The 26,295-nt window shown below is 48.1% G+C and overlaps 1 long non-coding RNA gene across 1 annotated transcript; it reads right to left on the bottom strand.

Moving 5' to 3' along the window:
• Positions 1–300: 300 nt before the first annotated feature.
• LOC308181095 lies at positions 301–25,726 on the bottom strand. Its single transcript, XR_013941324.1, has 5 exons — positions 18,390–25,726; positions 12,029–12,239; positions 6,493–6,929; positions 2,925–3,276; positions 301–2,254 (listed from the first exon to the last, which is right to left on the bottom strand). It is a non-coding gene; the product is annotated as an uncharacterized lncRNA (long non-coding RNA).
• Between the last annotated feature and the right edge of the window lie 569 nt (positions 25,727–26,295).

Genomic DNA, 26,295 nt, shown 5'->3' with positions numbered 1-26,295 from the left:
CATTCAAACGCAAATAGAAAAAAAGCACATAAACTAAAGGCTGGGATTAGAGCCCCACAGTTGTGTAAGCCCCTTCAGCTGAGTCTCTCTGGAAACAGACAATGGCTCGTGTGTTATTAATTTGTTTCCAGTAAGAGATGGCCTGTACCAGTCACTGGAAGATTACTGGTATTCTACCTTCCAAACGCAAGAAAACAGTGATGTGCCTATATAATGGACTAGCAAGTTTCTTCATATACTCAAAAAGATCCCCAGTCACACAAGGAATCCTGCTGAGAAGTCTTCTCCATCCAGCTGTAGAGAGCAGATAGAAATAACTTTGTTTTAATACAAAGGAGGGTTGAAATCTCACCAAGAAAGCAGTTTTATTTCTCATTTAACCAATGCAAGAGTGAGTGCAAGGAAAAGATTTTTCAAAATCTATACTAAAAGCAAATTCTCTAGTTCCCCCATGCTTCAAAACAAGAAAATATGTGCTGTTTTTCTGGCCTGGCCTGTTGACATCCCATTCTCTTCTCATTGACAGTATGATCCTGTCACTTGCATTACAAGCTTGTCCATCCTCCATGATACAAAAGAGTTCAAAACAGAACAGAGTACTGGAGAACACAACTGGTCAGTTAGCAGCAATAGACAATTCATAAGCTATTGTTTCCAAATGAGTTTTATCAGAATAGATAAGGAGAGATTTTTCATAGTTTCAAACTCCCTACCTAAAGCCTATCTGTAGTTCTGTGTCTACACAGATATCTCTGTCAGACTAAGTGAAGAATGGTAAAGAGTCCCCAAACCCACAAAACTAGTTCTAGAGAATCTCCATCTGAAGTCAAAAGGACAAAGCAATAAGCATCCCTCGCATTTCTCCATCGAAGTCAGTGCAGTTTCCCAGGCAGTGCTTTTAACCTCATGTTACTGCTCCAACATCATTCATCCCTCAATTGTTCTTTTCCTTGGTGCCTCAGCTTTCTGAAGCTACTTGAAATAAGTGAACCAGCTTTCTCTTGCTGACAAGCCACTGAAATGACTAGAGTGAAGCGTAGCCACTAGAGCTCTCTGCACTCAGCATCCTTGGGTCAGGTGCAGAGGCAGCAAGTGGCCGAGAGAAAAGGAGCCTCCTACTATTTAAGAGTCCTTTGCCACTGCCCCATTTGGGATTTAGGCTGAGTAGGTCAATTCACAAAGCCAACACAGTTTCACAGTGCATGTGGCTTTGCTAGGCTTGAAGCAGAGCCCTAGATTCCCCCCTCCCGAGATATATTATACTGCTCAACCACAAGCTCCTCAAGAAACAGGAGAGCTGCATGGATTATGTCTCACCAACATCCCCACCAGTACTGCCAGTGTCAGGGGGTTACAGGGACCAATCTGAAGCTCCCTGCAGTTGCCTGCCTGCGTATGTTAGTCTGCACGCAAACTAACTTTGCTGGGATGATTCATCTTTAACATTACTGGTTGCCAGTGTAAGAAGCAGAGCAGTCACTAGAAAAGAATGGCAATCATAACCAAATATTGCGTGTTTACTTTCAGGTCCTGAAAAATAATCCTTATCTCTAGTCTACTTAGGAAAAAAATTAAAAAGCACCTAACATAAAAGTTTTGAAGTCAATAATCACCCTCAGTAACACTCTCCCTCAGTAAGTAGAAACTCCAAAACACTGGCATTTACAGCATAAAATATCAAAACAGACCGTAAGTACGTATGAGGGGCTAAGTCATTTACAAATTAATAAATTTTATATCATAGATGAAAAAGGAAAGCATGATCCTGTCTTCAAAATACAGAGGAAAACTTCATACCCATCCACCCCACCTAAGGTGCCCCTGGCAGGCAGAAGGGGAAAACACCAAACCCTGGAGCCCAGGTCTGGGCTGGTGCAGACGGGTGTGCTTTGAATTAGCTCTAATGGACCGGTACTGGCTTACCTCTGATCTGAAATGACTCCGTGTCTTCTTCACCTCTTACCTGAGCTAGCACTTTCAGACATACATTCACCTTCCGTGTAACATAATCGCTACCTGGATACTGGACAACACCCTGGCAGTTCGCACAGACACCTGAAACCTCACGGTGAGCAGGTGAGGGATGCACAGGGCACCCAGGCACAGGTACAGCCCAGCTTCGCTTTGTCAGTGTTCAGGAGGCATGAACGGGGAGGAACGAAATTAGACAGCAGAACGGAGCTTTCTTCCCCCACATATTTATCCTTTCCGTTACAAAATGAATGGAGACAACCTTTTGAGCCAGGTAACAGCGCTGGAAATAGGACGGAGAGGACAGTTTGTGCTAAGTGGAAGGGACACAGCTGCCAGCACCTTGCAGACAGCAAAAATCACTTGCATAAAGCACTCGGCTTCCTTGTTCCCCCATGTAAGTGCTGGGCAAACCACAGGCAGCTCAAGCAGCTCGTCCCCCACAAACTCAGCTACCTTGCCACCTGGATGCAGAGGCCAGGCAACTTCCCAGACCCCCTGCGTGCTCATGCCTCACGTCCAGTCCCCTGGTTGCTATGAAGCATCCTCGGCTTCCCCTGCACAGCCGCAGCACGCAGGCAGCGCGAGCACACGGCTGCTTTTTGGGGTGCTGGATCTTCCTGTGGGATCCCTCAGACCCCAGGCACTCACCAGCATCCCCAGCTCCAACCTACATGCCTGCAGGAAGGAAAGGGGCTACGGAAGGGGAAACGGGAGAAGTTAAAGGAAACACCCCCACACCCCGATAACAAAGCAGCGAGGGCATTTCCTGAAGGTGCTCCCACATAGCCCGAGGACCTCTGGACACTAAACTCAGATTATTTTTGCGCAGACCACCACCACCACCTCCCCACCACCCCACACAGCCACAGGCAGGCTGCACACAACAGCAGGCAGCCAGCACCGCAGGACAGACAGACACAACGCACAAACAGACATCGGGCTGCGCTCACCTGAGGAAAGGAGACGGCCAGGAGGGCCGAGATGTAGCAGGGCACTGCTCTCCGGGCCTGCTGCAAGCTTTGGGGGCAGATCCGTGATCTGGGATCCTGTGATCACACAGCTAGAGGCAGGCTCAGGCCTGGACAAGCCCAGACAAGCCCCAAGGAAGCCTCTCCCCGAGCCTGCCCAGCCTCAGCAGCCCCACACGCTGCGGCAGGGCTCCATGGGACCAGGTGGGGCCTGGATCCCCCATCGCAGCATCGTCCATCGCCGCCAACACGAATCGCGCCCGTCGGCAGCGCTGCGAGGGCTGCATTTCATCTCTCTCTGGAGGAAGAACGCAGGATTTCTCCGGGATTCTCCCTGGCAAAGGAATGTAACCCACAACTTCAGTCACGTCGGAGGCTCCAGTATTTGGGGAAAAAACACTGAGATGCGTGCTGCGGCAGCGACACCAGAAAGTCAGGTCTGAAGCACGCAAACCCAGCTGTCGGGGTCTGGAGGCTTTCCTCATGCCAGCCCGCCCACCCCAAAATGTGTCCCCTCACCCCCAGCACCGATTTGGGCACCAGCAGGGAGGCTGTGGAAGGAGGCCCGGGTACCTCGCTCCCTCTCCAGAGAAGCCCGTGCTGTGCACACACCTAATTAATAACGAGCCCTTCAGAGACAACCGCAGCAGCCTCCTCCCCTCTCACATAATGCAGATTTTTTTTTTTTTAAACTCTCCTTCATATCAGTGGGTGATCACATTTATTTTTCTGTATTAGTGAAGCTGCAGGGCCAGATCCTGATTTCAGGGCAGCACAAGCCCAGGAAGGCAGCAGGGCTGCTGCGAGCGACTCCGTCACTTATTCCCACCTTACTCAAACTACCAAGGTGAGCACTCTCAAATAAGAAACAACTGAACAGCCTCTTTTCCTTAGAAGGTGAGAGAGGAGAGCTCTTTTCAGCCCAGGAAATAACATTGCTTTTCCACCCACCACCCCTCACAACCACAGCTTTATTCTTCTGCAGAGGGAGATCTTCAGCGTGATTTTCCAGGGAGGCTAATAAATCTCCATGCAACGCATAATAGCTTTACCAAGATGTATATAACTATATATTGAAAAGAACACTACCTTGTTGATTTTATCCTGCTAAACACTGCTCAGAGGCACTCACATTCTCCCACTTCCTGATATTCAGAGCGATACAAAGGTGGGCTCATTTAGTACAATTTAGCAATATTTCAAGTCTCCAGTCCAAGATTCCCCCCCCAGCCACATCCTATAAAAATAGTTCAACTCCCTCAGCTGTAACTCACTAAGACAGAGCTACTGGAAACAAAAATCAAATTAGAAAGAGCTCAGTCACTAGAAATACAGTTTATAATATGATATACAGTATAAAAAATAGGTATAACTTGAAATTGTAATTAGAGGGTCTGGAGAAATTTACCTTCAACATACATTCTAGGTCAAAGAAAATGACAGGAGCAAGAAGGATGTTTTATGAGTCTATAAACGCTACCAAGATGAAGAAGGGAATTGTTCAGCTTTCAAAGAGAAAAGCCAGGCCACAAAGAATAGATCTAATAAGTCAAAGCACTAGGGTGACAAGGCAGACTTGGAAAGGGAGATGAGCAGGGGGGAAAAAAACATTTCATGACCACAAAAAAGAAAGTCTTAAAAGGCCACACAATTACTGTGCTCACTATAACATTAGTGGAGCTTCTTGGTTTGGAGAAGTGTTTTGAACACTAAAAACATAGAACTATTTTAGATTTAAGATGATCTAGGGGAATTTCAGTGTCTGACCCAGCTGGGATATAACTTTGATATCCAAGTGATGCCTACAGAGATCACTCATGATGCAAATTTGATTGTAATTAGATCTAATGACAAATGGAGCAATTATCTCTGAGATGTGTCATGCAGCCATTTGAAGTCTGAGCTTTTGTCAGGAGATTCAAAATTTGCTGTAGTTTTGAAGAAGCTGTAGACATGATTGTAGTTGCTCAAAAAAATGCAAAGGCTTTGAGATCTCAGAAGCATTCAGAGAAACAGTGTGCAGTGTCCTTAGCAAGCTAAACTAAAACTTCATCAAGCTTAACTGAGCTACTACTTCCCCAACACTAGAGAATACAATGCTGCCCAGCCTCCTTGTCTGTATCTGAAAGTTAGGAAAAAAGATGGGAAGTTGCTTACTCTGAGAACAGAAGCAGGAATAAAGTTTAGAAAACAGGCTGCAGCCTAGACATTTACTACTGTCCCTTAGATTCATCAGAGCCCTCTTAGCTGGAGTGACAAGGATGGGAAAACACTTCTGTTCTGGGTGCAGGAAAAAGGATGAATGTAGAAGGAAAAGGAGGCTTCTGCCTGGATTACCAGAAACAACCAGTGTCTCATTTTTACCAAGGCTATGGTTTGCCAAAGCATGAAAAGTCTGTCATTACTTGCTGGCATATTCACAAACAGCAATTGACTGTATCCCCAACTTACGAAGTACTACAAACTCCTAAGCTTCCACCAGATATCAAGGGCCCCCACTCAGCAAGAGAGTCCAGCCAGGGCTGGTTTTGATAACCCAACCAACCAAAGGTTTAAAGAAGGGAGCAATAACTAGGAAAATGAAAAGTGGCCTGAGGGAGCCGTGCTGCACAGAGACAGCCTGGACGAATTTCTACCCTTGTGTGCATGAAGTGACTTTTCCCCATTCATTCTGATACCCCCATCCCTTCAGAGCAGCCGTACACCCCTGCAGCACAACGCACAGCTGCTCGCCTGACTCGGGACACTCCCCAGCATGCAGGCTGCAGCTCGAGAGGAGCATCCCCAGGTGCACGTCTGTGGCTGTGCCAGCTCCACACTGCACATCAATTCCTTTGGGTTGGTCTTATGGTAACACCACAGGTTAGGGCAGGCCTGGAAATTCTCTCTAAACATGAGGTTTGAGCCAAATGCTTAAGATTTGGCAAGCACGGGTGGGTATTCCTCTGACATACCCCAAGGAGATTACTGGCTGTAAATACACACCTATTCACAACTACTGCAGGGACAAGGGAATTCTGGGCACTGCCCAGACAGTTGAGACTTGATAGTTGAATGGAAAAATTAAACTGAACAACCTCATTAAAGGGCACATATCTGGAAGCCAACAATCCAAGGCTTCCCACAGGCATGCTGGCACCATGACTGAACAGTTTTTGAAGACAGACTGGCACCCTGCCACACAAGGGGCGACTGCTGCCTCTACACCACGTGAGCCGTCACCACTTCAGAACCGTGATTACACCTAAAGTTCATTAAGGATGGGTCTCGCTGATGAAAGCTCTCCAGAGCACAGGAAAAGCAACTAACAGCTGAGCTATTCTTGCTGCAGTTTCAGCCCTGCTTATTCTTGTTGAGAGTGGATCCCTTCCATCCTCAAACTCCAGGGAAGTATGATCTGAACGTGGATTTGTTTAAACTCATATTTTGCCTTCAGTTATCCTTGATCACAGTATCATGCATTAATTAAAAACTGGTATTGTGTACAGACGTTGGCAGTAGGTTTTAACGCCAGGTGAGAAAAATATACATGTACAGGGAAGTTACTTACCCTCTCTGCTGAGTGCCAGCTTGTTGATCTCCGTCCTACATCCGAGACATCATAGTGCACCATATTACCACTTCACCTACCAAGGGTAAAACAATATCATCAGATAGTGTGGAGGATTACAGCAATTTCAGTGTATCCTTTAAAGTCCCAACCACTCCCCATCCATTCCCACCAACAGTACCACTATGGAGACAGATCCACAGACACTGACGCAAATTGTCTGTCACAAGTCACTAATATGCGATTTCTTTCCCCTTAAATAAACATCACTAACATATAGGTGGCAAATTCCTTGAGAAAGAGATAAAAGAATCCAGACTTTCCCCAGATTATGTGTTTCCAGGTCTCCTTTGCAAGAGCAGCTGAGCAGTGCGGGCGAGTGCAGCTGTCCACTTGTGCCAAGCAGAGAAACCAGCTTCCTTAATTGCAGCAGAGGCCTGGGAATGGACATAAATAGTCTATATAAAGCAGCATTTATTGTATTCACAGCTGTATTTGTTACATAAAGAGTTTGTGCCTACTCAACAAGCCCTTTGGCCTCATCTCATGAGCATTTCCCAGAGGCTAAGTGAAACATGGCTAAGCATAGCCAGAGGTCTTCATACAAACCTGACAAACCTCAATAACCTGTTTTACATCTTACTTTGGGGAAATAGCTTGGTTGGAGTCTAAGTCAGGAGCCTTCAGCAGCAAGTAAGTGTGGAAGGCATCTAACTAGAGTCATATGTTTGAACAAGTTCCCTCAGCTTAGCTCGCCACGCTTCAGAGCTGCGTTAGCTGCCTGTGTGCACAGGCTCCAAGCCTGCGTTCACAGGAGTTACCAATGAGTGGCAGCTCAGAGAGGGAGTGCGAGCCTGAGTCAGGTGCCTCTTATTTGCCATAGTCTGCAAGTACAAAGGCACTTTTCGTCTATCATCTGAACTTGAAGTGAGACAACTAGAGTCTAAGCATGTCATTACTTCACTCTTGCAGTGATCTCACTGCTAAAGTTATTACCTAGGCAGCTAGATGGATAAGGGCTGGAGACTAAGACACATTAACCACCTGGAACTTGAACACAAGCCAAAGCAGTTCTCAGGCTGCCAGAGCAATGCAAGCTGTCATGGACTCACTGTCTTGAAAACTCAGAAGTCCAGCTCTCCTCAGCTCCTTTGCAGATAACTTCTCCGTAAGCTGTCTTCTAGTAAGGCTGCCACAGACGCACACGCCTGTATATGCATACTTTGTAGAGGCTAATTATAGCTAATGAGATGGGGACAAAGTCCCTTCAGTTGCATAGGCATAAATCCAGAGCGAAGTGAGTGGCATCAGTGAGCATGCTGCCACTCAGCAAGCGTGCTGCAGGCACAGCCCCCACCACTACCCTTGAAACACTGCGAATGTGAAGTCTACTTTAAGCTGAGGAAACATTTAGTAACCCTTTCAATCTACAAAGAGCATCTGTTGGGGATGTTAGAGGTCTGTTCAAAGTGAAGCTGTCTGCTACACTGCAGCACAAAGCTAAGCTAGCATGGCAGAAAAAGCATGGGGGTAGCACAATGATCGGTTCTACTTAGACCATCACATTTCCTGCAGGCTTAAAGAAACCTTTCCCACAAGCCATCACATATACTTCCCATCCCCATACCTTTATACCTTCTTGCAGAATGACAGCTAAAACAAAACAAAACAAAACAACACTACAGAAGCTACATTCAGGATTAGGAAGACCTGGGTCCTTCCTGTGGCTGCAGAATTGCTAATTCAGATTTACAATATGAATAACTGCATGGAAAAAGCAATAGTTTAGCAACCCAATCACTGCTTACAGGTGCAAAGACAGAAAAGAGGATAAAGTAGGTGACCAGAGACTGCATTTTACAAGGGTTTGGAGATAAAGCAAGGCTGGGAGAACTTGGTGCAGTTTAAGGAACGCTTAGAAGTCTCCAGTGGGGATCACATGTACCTACAGACTGGATACATTCCCATGTCCTGTGCACAAAAACACATTCTTATTTGCCATTCATTGAAGAATGGAGTGGAAAACAAACCAGATGAAAAGCTTGGGGAGCTAACAGTGAGTCTGACATAAGAAGCAAACACCTCAGTCAGCTGGTTACTGAGTGGAGAAGGGCAGCCCCTAAAGAGGTCAGTGCTCTGCTTTTCCCCCTTCTAGCACTCAGGCCATCCCTGCTTTTCTGTCACCCTGAGAGCATCACGTCCAGCCACAGTTTTGCTGTAAGTTTTAAGTTCACGTTCCAGGTCTCTGCAAGTTTTAGCTGTATACCAACAGACAAAAACATGCCAGCAACTGTCGAGTTCTCAGTACTTTCAGGGCTAGTAAGTATTTTCTTAAAAGACTAAGTTATGCAGAAAACGAACACAACTTCCAGCTACTGCCCTGGAACAAAGCCATCGTGAAACAACTTAAGTCTTCAGAGCAGAGGAAAAAAGTCACACAGAACAAATACACCTGCTAACTCTGGGTTTTCTCTTGCCTCACATTTAAGGAGAAAGTAACAAAACAAGCTGCTGGAGCTCTGGCAAGAAGAACAGAAAAGCCATGAGGAGGCAGGAGCCTGCAGAGCTCAGCGAGCCTTCCCAAGCCCTGCATGGCTGGCGGGGTGTCCTGGCTGGCAGCACTCTGGCTGTGCTCATGGTTCCACAATTGCCAGAGGCGCTGGGTTTGAAGAGACGAGCAGCCAATGAAGGTGGTGGAGAGAAATATATCTACAGATATCTCAGCATTCATTTGTGCAGGCATATTTTGCCTAAGAGGGGAGAAAGATAATATTTGAGATTTCTTTTTGAATAAACACCTCGCAGATAGTCTAATACCAACCACCACTGCAAGCCACGTGCCAATTAGCCTTCCCCATCAGTGTGCAGCAGCTCAGGCCCATTCCAGCCATGCACTGTCTCATTATATAGCTAAAAACCTATTTAGACATCACCAGGAGCATCATCTCCCAGAGGCTCCTGGTCTCCAAGGATGCCGGTAAACTCTCCCCCAGCACATTTTGTGGGTAATTAGGCCTCGCAACAGCCTGTGAACATTTCCCTTTTTTGGCAGAAACAGGAAACGGAGGCAGAGCGATTAGCAGAAGGAACTGTACTAATTCAAGCACAGAGCAAGGGATGAAGTTCCGGGCCACTGAGCATTCCCAGTGACGACTGAAGCATCTGACCTCTCAAGCTCCCCATCCACCCCGGCAGTCTCATTGGCCTTGCTCAGACATGTACCAGCTGCAAGATAAGCATTTTCCTCTAAGATTCTTTCTCTCCCTCCCGAACTAAAGCAAGGACACACGCACACACCAGCTCGCCATATGCTGCACATGGCAAGGCATGCAGAAATAAGTGCCAGGTGCAGGTACACCTCAACGCACTGACATGGTTTGCATCTTCCCTGTTAGAAAGGACTTGTACCAGATGGACTGAGACGCTGAAGCTCCCAGCCAGGCAAAAGACCAGTGTTGAAGCACTTTGACATAATCTACTTTTCTGCAATGCAAAATCCTGTCCCTGCAGACTCAGAAGAGAAAGCTACAGAGGACGCAGCCACGTTACTCCTCTGAGAAGCAGACACCTCTTCAAACAGCCTCTAATCTCCTCCAGGACCATCTCCCCTCCCCAGTGTTGCACCCACGCACAAGGGCAGGGCCTGGATGGCTCAGGGATCCTGCACGATAGCTGATGGAGCACATGAAGAGCAGCAAGCCAGGGTCGCAGCAATAGAATAAAAAAAATGCAGGATGCCAAAAGGCAGACTTTTGTCCTAAAGTCATGAGAGCAGAGTTGCAAGAAACCTAAGTTATTTGATCAGCTCCCTTGGACAGGGTTAGAGCTAACTGCAGGCCGCTGAGTTCATTAGTATTTCCTCCACTTTCTCAGCGTACACATCGATATCTGACTTACCTCCCTCAGAAAAGGAGGAGAGTAGGGTCTCCATCAATCTCCTGCGTGCCTTTGCCTCTTAAAGAGATGGAAGATGCTTCCAAATTCACTCATTCAATTAATCTTTCCAAAGGCACAGACCAAGCCTGAGCTTTTGCTCTGTCAAACATCCTACAGGGACTGAATTAAGAGCAGTAGCTGAGGTGAAGGACGGAGCTTGCTGGTAGGATTAGCCGGAGCAATTACAGGTAGCAAATCCCTGCTATTCAAAGGCTTTATCGTTAAGCAGCAAGAGAAATGCCTTTCTCAGTGAGTGATTTTTTTTTTCTTTTTTAATTAGACGAAGGCTGACTGAGCACAGAGCAGCTGATGGCTGCATGCCTGTGACTCGGTGTGCTGCTGCCTCCCTCTGCCGGGGGACAGGCAGCCAGCAGCCCCCGAGGTGTCACCACGTCCTGGGGACAGGGCGCCCTGCCCTCCTCCAGCAGTGTCCTCCAGCAGGGTCCCTGCAGGCACCAGGGGCACAGGGCTGCAGCAGGATGGGTGCAGATGCAAAAGTCCTTCAGAGGCAGCGGGGAGAAGCTCACCACTTCTTTCCTATCAGTACACAGGTAGAGACAATGGGTCACTTATCCCAAGCAGTTCAACAGTGGGCTTTTTGCCATCAGTTTTTCTTTTCTCCCCCTTTTTAAGATAACCAGATCGCGGGTATTCATTATTTTCTTGCATGCCTCAGAACTGTAGAGCCAATGAAGCTTCCAGCCAGGAAGGGTCCAGTTCAGGTGCCTGGCACACACAGCTGCCTAAGGAGGGAAGCCCATGCAGCAGCAGCAGCAAGGATCTGCCTTCGCACACAGGGAACAAACAGCACAGGTTCAAACAGCACAGTGAAAACAGACAGCTCTTCAGCCTCGCCACACTTCCTCTATCGCTGCTGCAGCCCTGTGATTCCTCTTGACACAACTGCCACAGAAGAAATGCTTTTCCTAATCAATCCTGCTCCAAATTCCCCTCCCATTCCTGCCGAGTGAAAAGCAGCTCTGAACCCATTCAGACAGCACTGCACACAGCAGTCATCGAGACCAGAACTGCAGCAAAGCTTTGGAAAGCATGCAAGCAGAGGTCTCCCCATCCTCCCGGCTGCTGCTGCAGCCCCTCAGGACATAAAGAGCCCTGCTTTAAATCAAGCTGCACAGGCACACGAATGCCACTGCCATGTTCACAGTTCAAGTGGCTGTTTTTAGATATCGTGCCACGCAAGTTGTTTAGACAACAAACACACCAACACTGCCAGTAACCGGGCTCTGCATTAATAGCTTTGTTACCAGAAGCACTCATCACATGTAAAGCTGAGTAAGTGTCTTAAAATAAAGAGCCTGAAAATAAACATCAGCTAAGCGTTAATATCGTGAATGCTACCTACTAGCAGAAACACATTCATCCTGTGATGTGTTCAACTCGGGTGTTGTACAGGAACAATCAGATTTAGCAAAATTTACCACGGCAAGTTTTCTCACAGCTCGGGTCCCCTCCAAGCTTTGCTTTTCCCATGATAAAAAAGTTCACTTGCACTGCCAGAAACTCCACACAAGGTCATCTAAGCAAATGTCCCCCCGCCTCTACCGTATTATGAGCATAGTATAAGGAGTTAAGCCCTTACCGCACTCTCTTGCAACTCCTTCCAGAGCAAGGTGGCCGAACACTGCTCAGCTAGCAGGTTATGCTGCCGAGGGGTCCAGCGTGGAAGCAGCACCGTAGGACATCTCACATCTCCTTCGGGAGCACTTCAGAGCCCTCGTCAGACAGCAGCCAGCCAACAGAGCGTTGGGGTCTTCTTCCACCCTTGGGTTGCTGCTCCGGGTGCAGTTCTCCTAAGAGGGGCAGAACAGATCATCTGGTAGCATGGCCTGCAGGCTCCCACCTCCCCTGCAGCAGCCATATATTTGTTGGGGTGGGGTGGGGTGGGTCTGAAAAAAGCTATTGAAGAGATTCACTTGAAGAGATTCAGTCCCTAGCAGATACGACGCATGAATTGCCATTTATCTTGCTGTTTGTCTCGGTGCAGTCCAGACACCCTGCGCATGCTGCAGCAACACTAGTCCAGATATCACCTGCACTGCATCAGCAGTTATCCGTTCCCCTGCTCCACACTCATTCTCCATCAGCACTGCTGCTACGTAACACGCCACATCCGTCACTTCGGTCCCCAGAACCTTGTAACAGCCTGGCTCAGGCAGTCGCAGAGCAGATGCTGCAGTGGTGGCTCATCACCCAAGTTCAGTTCACCTACTGGAGCCTTGCTGCTCCCTCATCCCGGCTGTTACCCGAATTGTGAAAATAAAAGCCCCGGGACATGCCTACAGGCAGGACCATCCCTCGTTGCAATTGAAGGACATCCAGGGAAAGGACACTGCATCCTGCTCAGACACAGGGCAACGGACTTGGCCAACTCAATTGCTAAATGACTGCGAGGGGAGCAGAGGACAGGGGTTGGCTGTCACAGTGCTGGCAGCAGCATCTTTCAGTCCTCCCACCCCCCCTTCCCTGCAATGTCCTTCGCTGAAGAGTTTTCAGATAGGGCTTTTGCTGCAGTGCATCAAAGAGCGGGTGACTTGCCAGCAAACCACCAAGTGCTCCCTCCTCTCCGCTTCTCCCCCAGCTACCCAGGGCCCTGGAGCTGATCCTCAGTAACTGGAGACTGACAGACTGCCTCGCCTGTCCATAGGACCGAGCCTCCAAGGAGGAGCTGGTCTCATTTGCACCACCCCTCCTTTAAACCAGGTGTACACAAGGATCCTGCTCGGTTTTACCCTCGGTATGCCGTAACCTCATTTACGCAGCTTCTCTGCAGAGCACTTTTGCCCTGAGGGATGCTGATCTTACTGGCTCTGTAAGAAGGCCTCAAGCTAGGAGCATGTCCTGTTACGCACCCCGAGGTCCATCCCCTCAAGGCTGTGACCCGCTGTTCTAACTTACAAGCTTGTCCACAGCCCAGGTTAATCCAGAGAGAGGTCTCAGTGCCCAGCCTCCTCCTGCCCTCCAGCTCAAGGACATTTGCTCCAAGCCCCTCTTTGCCTGGAGCCACGCAAACGTTGCTCTGAAGCACAGCAAGCACTCTCAAGCTCCTCCAGAAACTGCTCAAAGGAGACACAGGCTCATGCTGCATGCCCTGCCGCTGACAGCACTGCTGCAGTAGCACAGCAGTGACTTCTACCAAAAAAAGTGTGTTCATCACTATCTGTAAAGTTGCAGCCGGGCATCCCCTGGGAGCAGGGATGTGTGAGGAAGCATTTCTGAGCCTGGGAGCTCCACAGGAGCCAAAGCAGCACTTTGGGGACGACCCCAGCCAGGAACTTTCCCCCTGTTCTGACAGTGACCTTCAAAGCTGAAGATGTCTCTCCACTTACTCCCCCCCCTTTTAATCAAAGTGTATTTAATCAGCTGACTCCCCATCTTTTAACAAAGGTATTGACAAGTTATGACTGGTGCTAAATTACAATCCATGTATTTTAGGCCTCAAATTTTTCACCAACAATTCAAGGTCAACAGCTCATTCAAGGCCAATTCCATGCTTCTCTTGAATATAATATGCTCTCAACTGAGTTTTATGGGGCAGGGACCTTATTTTTTTCCACAGGATTCAATACAAACACTGCTGAGCCAAATGAAGGGCATCTTCAATAAGTACAACCTTTCTCGATTTTGATCTTAATACAAGGACAGAGTACTTTCTGTTCATCACACGTAAGCTTTTAAGATGAGGTAAGCTTTGCCCTCAGTTTATAAACAGTTACTTGCAGCAGAATATTGATGCAAATTAAAACCCATTTAGATTTGCCAAATTTCAGTTCTTGCTCACTCAGCAGCAGGGACTCTTCCTTCTCAAAAGATCAGTTGTCTGAAAAGCAGGGGAAAGGCACAAGGAGGGCAGCCGAATGGCAAGCCTGCTGCAGCTCTGATCTCGTAGCATAATTAGAAATTCTAAGGGTTTAGCTGGAAAAATTGCATCTTAAGGACATTTATGCCCAGGCACAGAAGTAGAGGAAAAACCATTAAGATTCCTGGCACATGGGAATTCTTGTGTTCACATGTCAGCTGGGGATGGGCAGAAAGCAATTTACAGCAGCTGGTAAGGCTTTTTAATACACTGGTGCATCACATTGCACAACGGAGACAGCCAACACTTCCCTCCGCCCCCTGCATTCCCCATCGCTCCGGGTTCTGCAGTGCAAGAGCCAACTGGAAGAATCTGCAGAGGTTTTGCAAGCAGCAGCCTCTCTCCCTTGCCCCACTCCAAGCCTTTCAGGTCAGTGGGAAAATGGGCAGAAGTGCTTGACACAGTTATTTGGGAAGGGCAAGTGTATCTCCCACATTCCTCACCGAAACCAGCATCACCAGTGGCTCTCCAGCTGGGGTCCTGCAGCAATTATTAAATCCCCCTTAGTAAAATACAGCGGGCCCTTCCTCACAACACTTCTGTTTCTTCGCTCCAACCCAGACCTCTTGGAAGGCAATAATTTACAGCAAGTTTGCTGCAGTGCCACACAATACCCGGGAAGTATATCATTAATTAGGGGGCCCGGGGGAAGAAGCACATACAGCTTGGAAATAAGCAACATTTGTACTATACTGCATTTAACTTAAGGCACCATCAAGAGCGAGAGTTAAAAAGTAGACATTTCCAATTATTTAAATGATGTGTGCTTTCTGCAGTGGGGCACCACTCAGAACCCATGACCATCTCCTCCAAAAATACCTGCTGTCATTTGACTCAGCCTTTAACTATTGTGATACCAGCCACTGCAAATAGATAGTGGGGAATTGCTATCCACAAGCAAACTATCATTTAAGTCCCACTCATTAAGCATGTAGTAGAGCAGAGCAATCCGATGCTCCAGTAGCAAAGCTGCCCTTAACCACAAAGAATTTGGTATGACAGATCTTTATGCAAGCTCATGAGCCCTAAGAGCAAGCACTGGGAATAATCTTCCTTACATTTTATAATGCCAGTACTTTCTCAAAACACTTCATGCTACTATAAAGACACCTCTAGCAGTGGCAAATACCCCAGGCAGCCCAAAATGTGAAAACCCATTCCAGCATCAACATGGCAGTCAAAAAAAATTGAGCTGCTTTCCAGAAGAGAGACCAGCATTAAAGGAGGAAAGCAACCAAGGCAGTCTTTCACTAGCTGCAGCTGAGTTCAGATTTCCAGAAGCACAATCTAGACACTGAGTCAGGCTTTTCACTACATTGACTTGTTATAGTCATTCTTTTTAGGTATCTATCCTGTGCTATGCCAATAGCAACCCAGCATAAGTCTAGGGTGGTGCTCGAGGTGCTGTGAGCTCCAGACAAGACTTACTGTGTGCTGAGGATCCCTCCCCAGGCACATAAAGCAAAAGCTGCTGGAGCAGCATAGGATGTAGTAGGACAGAGCATCAAGCACATCCCCCTTCCTTTCCCCTCCTCTTGGTTCATCTTTTGCAACTTCTCCTCCCATTGCTCAGCACCGAAGGTTCTTTGCCCTTAACTTGCTTTTGGCAGCATGCAATCAGTTACACTTCACCTGAATAGAAGCACCGGTAGGATGGCACTTCAGGACAGGGACTCCTACTTGAAAGGCACAAGCCTCAATTTGGCTCATTTTTGTCCCCTATGATCACTCTTATTTTCTATATCTGGTACAGTTATCGTGCTAAGTTTGCAAGGAATCAATGCAAGCCCTTCCAATAGGCTCTTGTGCCTGGCAGTCTTTCTTGACTTCCAGAAAGCCAAACTCCAGAAAATTTAGGTGCGTGCCTGCAGTTCTCATGCTTTTGTCACTTGTACCAGCCCTGGTGAAGCCTGTTCTCCTGTTCAGTTCCAGAGCACTTGACTGTTTTTTAAGCAGCAGTTTTAAAGGCAGAGAATGATTTGATTTTTTGCCATCTGCCCTCACAGTGCCCATATTTTGGAACACCCCATCACTCATTATCCCTTGGCAATTTACACCAAGCCTGATGTTAGCTCAGCTATTTTGGTTTTGGTCCCATTCTACCAATTTGAGTGGTCCTTTATAAATGCCAAACTTATGCATAAGTACTTTGAAAATGAAGTGAAGTCTCTTTGCTCATTAATGTGATGACATAAGGAAAACAAGCAACAGCCTTAGCAGGGTGCAAAAAGTCCCTGCATCGCAGCCACTTGAGGCTTTCAGTTACTTTAGAGCTTGATTTACATCATGCAAAGTTAAAGGCTTGGTCCTTACGTCATCTGTGACTCTTCTTGGGTCTTCAGGACCGAGGCCAGAGAGCTCTGACAGAAGATCTGCAGGTTTCATTGAATATAAAAAAGCCTCTGCAGCTGAGGGTGGCGAGGGGCTCGCCTCTACCACCACCTTGCGTTGCGTGACCTTGAGAGATCGAGCTCTGGTCCCAGCTTCCCTCCTCTGCGACGAGGGCAACGCTCACCTTTCCTACTGACCTGTCTGACTTTTCCCAGTCCTTGTGCAAGCACAAGATAAAAAACCCACCCCAGTTATAGATCTAATCAACATAAACATACACGACTACTCAAACAGAACCGCAGACACCAGTAATTGCCTCTGCCCCAGTGGGGACAAGAACACCCCTCCTGTTGTCAGGAGACATCGCTAAAAAAAGGGGGAAGTCAAATATTTGGCCATTCCAGACCCAGCTAATGTCATCCAGCAGCATGAAGGATCTGACACGGGCTGAGCAGCTTCCCCCCAGTGCGGGGCACGAGCTGAAATCCGGACCTACAGGGACTTCAGCCCCGCTGACTTCACTGCTATTTCGACAGATTCGGCAATTGCACAAACTGCAGTCTTTCCCCCTTGCCCCATTCATTCATTCAGTTACCAAGCCTGCGGAGTGGGCAGGAAGGCACATTTCGGTTAAAGACGTGTGTTTTCATACAAGGAAAAGCCAAGTTGCCACCAAACGTTTGCATCCAGGTGAATTTTCGTGCCTCACGGCTGCACAATCACAGCCCGCACCGCTAACGAGCGGTGTCGGGGCCTCCAAAAAATAAAAATCAAAAAAATAAAAACACAAGTTGTGCTCGGGTAGGGAGAGTAAAGGCTGCACCGAGCCTCCCCCGTCGGACTCCGGGAGGCCGTGGGAAGGCGATAGCGCCCGCGGGCTCGGGAGCGCGCATCCCGGGGGCGCGCAGGGGGAGCTGGGGGGAGGGGGGGAGGCTGCGGGGAGGCGAGGCCCGAGCTCGGACACCCCCAAACCCCCCCCCAGGAGGCCGGGGGAGGCCGCGGTCGAGGCCGGGCTCCGCAGGAGGCTAAAAGCGGAGAGCGCAGCGCCCTTAAAGCCGCAGGGTTTCATTTCTCCGCCGGCCTCCCCGGGAGGCTCCCCCAAAGGTCTTGGGGGGGAGGGGGGTGGCGGTGGGGTGCTGGGGTGGTTTGGGGAGCGCTGAGAGGGGTGGGGGGTGCTGGAGGGGGGCTGCAGAAGTTTCCCTTGCCGAGGCACTGCACCAGCACCACCAGCAGCAGCAGGTCGGCGCGTCCTGATGCGCTCCTGCAAAGGCTCTGCAGCTCAGCACAGGGCTCGGACTGCAGCACAACTGCACCAGCCCGGCGGCACGAGAGCCCAGCACCTGCCTGGAACAGCTTTCAGGAGAGAGGATGCAAAAACGCAGCTCCCGGCGAGGTATTTCAGGGGGGTCTGTTTGCCTTTTTTGCACCCCCCCGTTCTCGTTATCATTTAAAAAAACGGATCAAAAAAGACTTGGTTCTGATTCAGCCTCCCTCCTCATGCAGGTCCCAGGGAGAATTAAAAAGGCAGAAAGGACACAAACTGGATGAAGTTTAATTAGCAAATCACCCACCAGAAGTTGGACTTCTTTTCATCTTTTATCAATTATAAAAGACAGCCCTGCGGGGGGGGGGTGGGGGGAAGGACCACAGCCTCCCTTTAAAATGCTTCCTTCCTAAAAAAAGCATGCAGAGAACAAGCTTCCATTAAAGCAGGCTAGGAAACCCTCCCTCCCTCAGAAGTTGCCTCTCTTACCCCAAATCCACTCTGCAGAGCTCTGCTTGCTCAGAGATGAAGTGCTGCCTGGAGCAGCAAAAGTTGCAGACTGCTTCTCCTGCGCGGGAGGCAGGACCTGGCATAAGTAGTGTCAGACGGGTCCTTGCGCTGAAGTGATGCCGGGGGGAGCCCAGAGCTGCTCAGACAGGCAGGGAAAAAAAAGGGGGGGGGGATGGGGAGTTCAAAAATCTTAAATCCCTGACACTGCAAGAACCCTGATCCTATAGGATCGTGTCTGAAAAGCAAGCGCTCGCTCTCGGCGCAGCCTTGTTTCCCGACAAGGTGGAGGCTGAGCCGTTTGATTGCCTGCTGGGTTTTCTCACCTGGTGATGTTGCTCTTAGCAAGGGAAGAAATGAAAAGCAAGTCAGACATCTGCAGAAGCCTCTCTAACAGGCTCTGCTCCCACCTAAGCCAGCCTAAATTTGGGGGGCAGGCTGGAACTTGCTCACAAGTCAGCACACCTGCTCAGGCAAACACAAGCTGGAGAGATGCAGGGAGAACACACCTGAACTGGGATGAGTAAGGACAGGAGATGTCAAAACACAGGGAGAAATCTCACTCTCCATGGTATTGCATTGGAAAAAAGCACACACCTTACACAAACATTAAACTAGTCTGATTTTCTTCCTGAGACACAGGACAGTGCAAAGCCTGATCCGAAGACCTACCGCTAACTTCGGCAAAGCCACGCTGCCTTCAGCCAGCTCAGGCCCAGGAAAGGTTTTTGCCCTGTGTACAAGGGGCATTTAATTCCTGCCTCTTACTGCTTTGACAGATTGCAGTTCCTCCCTCAACTACTCCCCTGATGAAGCCAGCAGAGGGGTACATCCAATGGAGCTGCGCAGACCCCTGCTTCACAGCGGATCCAGCCCCCTGCTTTCATTGCAGAGACAAGACGCACTGCTCCATTCTCCTCTGTTGCTTGGATGGGAAAGTCAGCCCTGTAGCTCAAAAGAAACAGCGTCCAGAGAAGAGACTTCACTTTGCATCCTGGAGGTACCAGTTATAGTGACTTCTGGTTCTGCTATTCCAGGCTCCAGTGTTTGGTGAGACAGAGAAAATCCAAGCTCAAGGTTATTGCAGGATTTTGCTGGGGGACACAACTAAACCAGGAGGCGTTTGTAATACGTGGGCACGAGCCCTACATCAAGCTGGCCCTGGAACCAACAGTTGCAGACTGATAGTTTTGAAACATGTTAATTTTTCATCCACATACTCCAATGTACCACAGCAGAATGCCAAGTGTACATCAGGGTCAAACTAAATATATTGTTGCCTTTTGATACCACCCTTGAAAGCTTTTGGATCAAGTTTTCAGATACGCTGATTATTTGCATCCAAAAGAGTCCTGGCACTGACTGAAAAGCCTTTCCCTTCCCTTTCACCATCACTGCTCTTCCATTTGGAGATTAGTTTTGGACTGGGCCACTTACACCTGCCTATCAGTTGCATAACCCAAAAGCACAGGGGTACCTGTGCTTTGCCAGGTGAGACGTACTGCACGCAGATGGAGATTCGCATCCAGCACGCTAAGAGTCATTGAGCCCTAGGATTCAGGGGACTGGGTCCCATTCCACTTCTTATACCGCCAGCGTAAAGCAACATGCTCAGTACTCCTGGGTTTACAGCAGAAGGGCAAAGAGACAAAGCTGGCTGCTCAGCCTGGTATTCGTAGTTACTCATGCCTTGCTATCAGTATTTACTACTGCATGGCGGAGTTGGCATTAACAGGGAGGAGATCCTGAGTGTAAAGAAGCCCAAGGAAGGCCTTCAGAGAGACCCAAGGGAAAGCTAAAACCAGCAGCAAGAGCCTCCCCTGACTGTCCAACTCTTTTACTGAAATTTTACATGGCACTGCCAAGGCTTTGAAAGTATTGATTTACTGAAGCATTTCACAATACTTCAAGGCCACTCACTCTGCAAGCCAGAAACACATAGTTAATCTGTAGTGGATAAGATGAGAGAAAGCACAGCTCTAATGAAATAAAGCTCCAATTGCGAGATGCCAAGGAATGCACCAAACAGCATACATCATCCCAAACCCTGCACCAATTTTCTGCTGCAACACAGCCCATTAATAGAACCATGGTTGTGCATTTTGGTGCATTTCACTTCGGTACGGGAGGACAAAGATGTCATAATCAAGAAGGATTTCGCTGTTAAACTTTATCAATCCTAATCTACTCGTAACGTTGCATTCAGATAAGAGCATAGGGGTATCTTTTAGACTTTGCTTTCCCATGCAGCTTTCAGATACTCAGAGACAACCTTTGGCTTTCCTCAGCCGTATTCCTGCAGCTCAGCTGTTCTGAGTGCAGCAGTGCTGGGCTGATCAGCATTTTGACATGCAGTGCAGCACAGCTCCCCTGCTGTACTGTGCTATCAGATGCTGCCTGGGCCACTACTCGTATTAGACTGTAAAAGTAGTTCATAGATAGCAGGGTTTTCTTGCCTTGATTAAACTGCTTCCAAAGCCTCCTGGGTGGGAGAAATATCCCTACTGCTATGGTTAGGCCTGTGTCACTCAGTAAGAAATCGATACAAGAGGGGACACTGGTGTAAGTGTTGGGCTGTGCTAAGCTCTGCCTAGACTAGGAAGCCTCCATGCGGGTAGAGGTTTCTTCTCATAAGAGATGAGCTACTTTTATAATACTCCTTTTGCGATTTTTATTTTATTTTTAATCTGACACAATGTTGAATACTAATTAGTCAGGAAACTGATTACCAGCACAATTATATCCATTACTGATTTCAGAAGGTCAGTGTCTAAGTCTTTATCAACCATTCAATATTTACTTCAGTTACATTAACTATTAAACCCTAACCATGTACATTTTGGGGATCTTTGGCAGCCCAACGATTACAGTGCTCTCATCTGTCCGTGTTTTACATCACAAGCCACAAAGTGTCATTTCTCTGCCACTCAGCCCTGACGAGTCTGGAGAACACCAGCAGACAGCGGACAAAGCATTGCCACAGCACAGCCAGGTCTTCAGATGTTCGGAGTTTCAGGAAGCACCCCAGAATCTCTCAGGGACAGCAGACACCCAGTGCTTCTTTCTGAAGTACATTCACCCATTAGGATACAGACCCAAAACCACTAGGGCTCTGAATCACAAGGAAAGATGTTTACTCTCACCACCTAGCACAGAAAGGAGGGAATCATTTCATCAGTAAGCTTCCTTTGTTCATTTTAGCAGACAGACTTTAGTCCATCTTCCCCTCTGATGCCTGCAACAATAGGAATCTGTAGTGATTGTAAGATATTTTTTGGGACTCAGACAGCAGATTGAAAGGTAGTCCTTTAGTTAAAGCACAAACACATCCTTGGGAGCCACGGAGGAAGTTGTCTACTACCGAAAGCTCTAAGTGAAACTGCCTCACTTCCTCTGTCCTCATGCACAAGAGGAAGTTAATACCCGCCTACGTTACAATGAAAAAAAAAAAAAAGTTTAGGCTATAAATTCAGATCTCCATTTCCCTCCTCATTTAGCTCAAGACCAAACAGGGGACTGAAGGCAGCTTGTCCCAGCGCAGGGATTCCTGGGGAAGCTGCCAGCACTTTTTCATCTGATGGCCAAGGTGATGAGAGCATCACTTTGTCAGAACAAAAGGCAGCAAGTAGGCACAGCTTGACTGATCGATCAGCTCGGTTCCAACTCACTTAGAGCATTTGGTGGAGATGAGCTCTCCCCATCCCCACCCCTGACTCTTTTCCCCTTGCCTCGGCTACTGTGGAGCACTCCTATTGCAGTTACATCCTGGCTGCTGAGGGATGCAGACCGCATCTTCGCTGCAGCAGTGCTGCATCGCTGCCGGAGGACTCGCCAGTCTCTGTGACAGAGGCTTACAGAGGGGCATTAAATCGTATTTTATCCCCACGACTGCTCGGGGACAGCAGCAGCGAGGTAATTGCATTAGCTAGTAATGCCATTTACTCAAGCCTCACAGCAAGTCAGCAGTGTTAAGGCACTTCCCTGCCCCACTCAAGCAGCACACCTGTGAGCCATACACTGGACATGATTTCTGTGGCTTAAAAGCCACAGTTAAAAAAGGAAAGCAGACAAGCAATAGAAACAGGAGCTTTTAGGGGGCAGTATTACTCTAATGCTCTTTCACCTTGGAGTGTCTCAGCTTTATTTGATTATAAGCTCTTTAGGAGCCAAGCTCTCCAGGCAGGACAGCAGAGCAGTGAGGCCTTTGGGAACATCACCTGCCCTCACTGCAACGGGGCTCCTGGGAGCATCGCTAGAGCAGCCCTCCAGCCTCTCAGCATAGCTTTGATTAATATCAAACATTTCCATCCAAACTTCTTCTTAAAGCAGAATTTGGGGACTTCTCTTTCTCAGGGATATCCAAGGCTTTAAGTCAGCACGTTTAATCACATGCCGACTCCAAGAGCAAGTGCAGCGCCAGGACTCGTGAAGCAGGGAAGTCACTGACCTGCCCCTGTAGCCATAACAAACCTCTTTTTTCTTACTCTTTCCCACACCAGTTAGGGAACTGCTGTTATGATTTTTACCTTAAATCTGGTTTTCCAGAAGCCAGTTTAATTTTATTTTCTAATAAGAACCCCAGCTGCTATACAGCTGTTCTTTATTGCTTCACAGCAGCAGCTAACCGCCTTTCTTAAAATCATAGGAGCTCGATGGTCCAGAACTTTGGAGCTTTCCTGAAGCTTAGCACCCCCAGCCCAAAGGGGGATGAGGCTGCACCAGGCTCTGCAGCAGCATGACCAAGCAGGGCTCCTGGCTTGGGAAGAAGAACCGATGGAGGATAAAGCATCCACAGAAATTACTCAATCATTTATAGCCACATCAGTAGGTCAGTAGCAGTAGGCATCTTTGCAGAAGTTAATCAATGGGGCAAATTTCAAGTCTATTTCCAGACGACAGCACCACAAGCTTGTTGTGCTGAAGCATGCCTTAGCTTTACAAAGCAGTACCCACACCACGCTAGACCAGGTTTGCTTCTCTGCATCTTGAAACTGGCCTGTGAACACAACACCAAAAGGCAAAGTCCCAGTATATCAAACTCTCATTTTATATTATTTTCCCTGCTCCTAAATAAAAGGCACTTTCAAATGCTATACCAAAACACAGCCTTTACCTACAGCGCATAGGTATGACCTTCTCAACTGAAAGGCCACTCCTTTCAGCTTAATGGTTCCTCCTCCACAACGCCTCCTTCCCTACAGAACTGTTATTTGCTTGTACAACATCCGGCTCCTTAATACTTCATCCCTTGCTAACAACCTTTTATTTCTTTATTGGCATCACATGTCTCAGCTGTCACACTGGACCTACTTCCCTTCAAGGAGCATGCAGCTGAGCACATCTGAAAAGGCACTGACAAAAGCACACTTTTTCTGACAAAAGTACATTCTGATCCAAACCATCATCCTGATAAAATCTTCCTTGCCCCAAATTATGAGATGTTAGAGCTCCTTAATGAAACAGCTGAGATATTTTTAACGTGGTCAAAAAACCTATTTTATCTTGCCCTCCAGCTCAGAAATAGCTTCGCCATTTTTTTTTTCAGATTAAAAAAAAAAGAAAAAAAAGTGGCTGTATAAAGCAGACCCCCCACATACAATTTCAGCTTCAATACTTAAAGTTTGGCATCATGTAACTAGTTAGAGACAGGGTCTCTCAACAGAGGATGTTAAACAACTGTCACTACTCCCAACTTCCAGCTCTGTCTATAATAACAGGCTCAAGTGACCAAGGCCTCAGCTGTTCATCTCATTCAGTGTGCCAGAAACATGCAGCAGGGAGATTTGCACTTCAATCATTTCTGCCAGAGTACGTAGCAACCCCTCTTTATTCTTCCAGGGCAGAGAGCAGACTGTAAAGGGGACTCCCATTTGCCTCTTCCCACCATCTGCTATACCCAGGTTCAGATTAGCTTCTGCAAGCTAAGCAAGCTTTGTTGTCAGGCCATCGATGGGTTAAACACACAGCTATGGGATATAGCACTGATTCCCCCAAGCTTCTTGCTAAATGCTCCGTGTAGTAACATTGCACAGAGTGGTAAGGGGAGATCTCTGGAGCTGGATTATTTTGTCTAGCTGGCTCTTTTGGATGAGTTATTTACCCCCTCACCAAGTTTAATTTGTGAAATTCCACCACTTGAGTTATGCCTGTGATCCACCCTGTGCTGGATTTCAGAAATAGGGCCACTGCTAAAGGCGTTCAGGCTCTACCCAGTCCAAAGCTGCATCAGTGATGTGGAGGGAATCATAAAGCAATACGCAACATGAAGCAGGGCAGACTGCTGTCTCCCTCACCCACAATTTGGACCTGCATCTTCCAGACAAACCTAGGTGCTAACTCTGTCACTCCAACACCTTTGCAATACTATAAAGGGTCTTTATGGGAACAGGCAGGCATGCAGAAGGATGGACAAACCTCCAGAACACGATGATAAAGCAGGCTATGGCACCAAGAAGTTATAATGTAAGCATAATTCAGAGTTGTATCACAAATAGAAAGCAAGGTTTGTCTTATATGTAACACAACTGCCAGATTGTTGGCCTGAGCAGCAACATCTCCAAGATCTGTTCTCAGTTCTGCCAATGTGACTATGTTTCCCCACCTGTAAATTAGTTGTGGTAAAGTGTGTCTACTTGCATAACATAATTTGAGACCTTTGAGTGAAAAAGGCAATAGGAAAAATTGTGTGCTTAGTGGAGCCAACTAGGGAAATGATCCCTAGAACATCGTTCACCCTCGTGAATCTGAAGACAACAGCTGAGCTCCAGTGCAAGCTTGGCATTGCACCAGGACAGTTTGTAAGAGCTCTCTGCTGTGTGACCCGTCGGGTGGGGCACTTCACAGAACCATTAATCATAGAATCATTAGGGTTGGGAAAGACCTCCAAGAGCATCGAGTTTGCAGAGTTTTGCTCCTCTTCGCTTGCCTCTCCTCCTTCCCAAAACCTGATGTGTCCAAAAGCACGGCCAAGCTGAGCTGCAATATACCCCAGGAGGTCCACAACAGACTTTGTTCAGAAAACACGGGACTGGAGGTGTGGGTGCACTTGTGGTTAGAAGGAGGGACACTGCAGTCACGAGCGTTTCAGGACAAAACGTAATGTAGTCTTTAGGTAAACATGTGTCTGGCAGTGTGTCCAGGTGGCCAAGAAGGCCAACGGCACCCTGGCTGGTATCAGGAATAGTTCAGCCAACAGGAGCAGGGAGGTGATCGTCCCCCTGTACTCAGTTCTGGTGAGGCTGCACCTCGAGTGCTGTGTTCAGCTTTGGGCCCCTCACTACAAGAAGGACATCGAGGCCCTGGAGCATGTCCAGAGAAGGGCTACGGAGCTGGTGAAGGGCCTGGGACACAAGTCCTGTGAGGAGTGGCTGAGGGCACCGGGGGTGTTTGGTCTGGAGAAGAGGGGGCTCAGGGCAGACCTCATTGCTCTCTGCAACTGCCTGAAAGGGAGGTGTGGGGAGCTGGGGGTCGGCCTCTTCTCACAGGTAACCCATGATAGGACTTGAGGGTCCTCAAGTTGTGCCAGGGGAGGTTCAGGTTGGAAATGAGGAGACATTTCTTCTCAGGAAGAGCAGTCAGGCGTTGGGACGGGTTGCCCAGGGAGGTGGTGGAGTCACCGAACCTGGGGGTGTTCAAGGAGAGGCTGGATGTGGTGCTTGGGGATATGGTTTAGTGGGTGACAGGGGTTGTAGGGTGATGGTTGGACCAGATGATCTTGGAGATCTTTTCTAACCTTAATGACTTTAGGATTCTATTGTATGAAATCCAGATACACGTAGGTATGCGTACGCGTGTAACTAGACCGGCCAGCACAACTGGAGAAAACAGACGAGTTTTCCTTTGGTTCCTGAGGCTCCTGCCCTCAGTAAAAGCCCTGGTCTCAGGGTAC

Source organism: Anser brachyrhynchus, assembly GCF_964034855.1.
Source record: "Anser brachyrhynchus genome assembly, chromosome: 21".
NCBI classification, from domain to species: Eukaryota; Metazoa; Chordata; class Aves; order Anseriformes; family Anatidae; genus Anser; species Anser brachyrhynchus.
This window is presented reverse-complemented; position numbering and strand designations above follow the sequence as displayed.